The sequence below is a fragment of the Salmo trutta genome, chromosome 31, assembly GCF_901001165.1.
Source record: "Salmo trutta chromosome 31, fSalTru1.1, whole genome shotgun sequence".
Lineage (NCBI taxonomy): Eukaryota > Metazoa > Chordata > Actinopteri > Salmoniformes > Salmonidae > Salmo > Salmo trutta.
Window position 1 is genome coordinate 42,456,035 of NC_042987.1, and position 2,501 is coordinate 42,458,535.

Below are 2,501 nucleotides of genomic sequence, written 5' to 3' on the forward strand. Positions count from 1 at the left end.
CCAGGAAGTGCTGTTGTGTTTTGACTTTCATATGTCAGGCTCGTTCAAACCCTTTGGCAGTAAATTGGAGAGTTTCCTTCTAGTTCTGTTTTGTCTCTTTCATTCATTAGAAACTCTTATGTCCTCTTGCTAGTTATTTTGCTCCTAGCATATTCTCCTAAATTGCTGTTGTATTTAATTCTCTGCTCAGAAAACATCTCACACGTATAAAGTTGAGGGCAGGTTGGGGGGGGGTGTAGAAGACTCAGAAGGAGGGAGAAATATGGAAGCACGCCTATAGGTAAACAAATGAAAGGTTTTAATGTGATGTTGATCGAATGAAACTTTATTTTGTTTATTATTTATTTTTCTGGCGAATGTTCGGATCTTTGTTGCCCTGTCTAGTAATAAAGGTGGAACACAATTTAGCTGTGGTGTTTTTATCTGTTCCTTTTTTTTTGAGTTTCTTCCAATGCCTCACTGTCTAGATCTGAGAAGGGAAAAGCAGTCTTCTCTACAATATACCTCTAGTAACAACTATAACCAGATACTCATGACTGTTTAGCAATGTTTTGCTTGCTGGGGGGGGGTTGAGGGATTCAGGCTGGATTGGGGGGGGGGGGGGGGGGGTTGAGGGATTCAGGCGGATTGGGGGGGGGGGGGTTTGAGGGGATTCAGGCTGGATTTGGGGGGGGGGGTCACCTGGTTAGAGGGAAGAAAGTAAAACCGTCAGATGGTGAGCCCTTGGGCATCGACACGTTGGAAGTGATGTGTGTTTCTCACCCCTTCTCGTGGTCAGCCAACTCTGGTTCCAGGAAGGACTAATCTCTTCAAACGTTTTTGGGCTCAGTCGGCTTATCACATACCTCCATAAAAATTAAAAAATCTTAGCCAATCACACACCTCCGTTACACTAACTCCTTATCAACAGTCAACTTGTCTATTTACGTAACCCCAGGTCTCATTTTATGGCTGATACGGAAACATCTGTAAACTTGAAGATTAAATCACAAATGTCTGTCGGAGAGACCAGTTAATATTTACTGATCTCCTTTCTCTTACGAGGAGGGGGATTTGAGGTGTTGTCGTCTCACCAATATCAGAGAACCAGGGTTACGTCTTCTTCAATTACTCGTTTTAACGATTCAATGTGTATGAAACTCTGTATCGCAGGCACACTCCAAAACAATAGTCTCCAGACTACGCTCAGAGGCCCCTGACAGAACAGTATGAGCCTGGGAAGGGTGCTGTGGAGCCTGGGAAGGTGCGGGCTGTGAGCCTGGGAAGGTGCTGTGTGAGCCTGGGAAGGTGCTGGTGTGAGCCTGGGAAGGTGCTGTGTGAGCCTGGGAAGGTGCTGTGTGAGCCGGGAAGGTGCTGTGTGAGTGGGAAGGCGCTGTGTGAGCGGTGGGAAGGGTGGGGACGTGGGAAGGTGCTGTGTGAGCGTGGGAAGGTGCTGTGTGAGCGTGGGAAGGTGCTGGTGAGCGTGGGAAGGTGCTGTGTGAGCTGGGAAGGTGCGTGTGAGCCTGGGAAGGTGCTGTGTGAGCCTGGGAAGGTGCTGTGTGAGCCTGGGAAGGTGCTGTGTGAGCCTGGGAAGGTGCTGTGTGTGAGCCTGGGAAGGTGCTGTGTGAGCCTGGGAAGGTGCGTGGTGTGTGTGAGCTGGGAAGTGCGTGTGTGAGGTGGGAAGGCGCTGTGTGAGCGTGGGAAGGTGCTGTGTGAGCGTGGGAAGGTGCTGTGAGCTGGGAAGGTGGTGTGAGCGGGGAAGGTGCTGTGTGAGCCTGGGAAGGTGCTGTGTGAGCCTGGGAAGGTGCTGTGTGAGCCTGGGAAGGTGCTGTGTGAGCCTGGGAAGGTGCTGCTGTGACGTCCAGTCACCTCATGAAAGTGTGAGGGGATGCTTGTTGCCGTGTTACAAATCTCCTGCAAGGAGAGGTGCCCAAGAGGGTAGCCATATCTCTGGTGGAGTGAGCCTCGTGCCCTTCAGAGGCTGTAACCCCTTGGTATTAGAAGATAGTATAATAGCGTCCACTATCCAATGTGACAACCGTTGACGAGAGAGAGGTGCCTGGTCGCTCTTGTAAATCTCTCGTTCTATCCATGTAGTCGTGGGAAGCTGTTGGCTGTACCTGCCCTAGTCCTACTGACCTTAGGTATAAAGGTGGGGTTAGGCAATAGGGTTAACTTGGTTAAAAATCCGCCCTAGGAGAGCATAACCTGATATTGCAAAGAATTGTGGTCGTTGTATGTTTTTTTTGCTATGAGAAAAGATCTACTATGGATGCCTATCTGTAAAAATCTCCCAGACTCCCTTCACTACTAGGAGGTGGAGTTTCCAGCTGGACAACAAGACAAAGCCGACATTTAGCATGCCCGTGGCAGAATGATAGCTTTAGCTAGGCTGTCGGCTAGGCTGTCGAGTTTAAAGGAGTGGTTGGCACCCGTCTGTCTGTCCTGACAAGGATGTGTTTCAGAGAGATAATGTCAGTATTTTGACGTAGTTGCTATGGGTAAGGCGGAGTTGTGGTTAG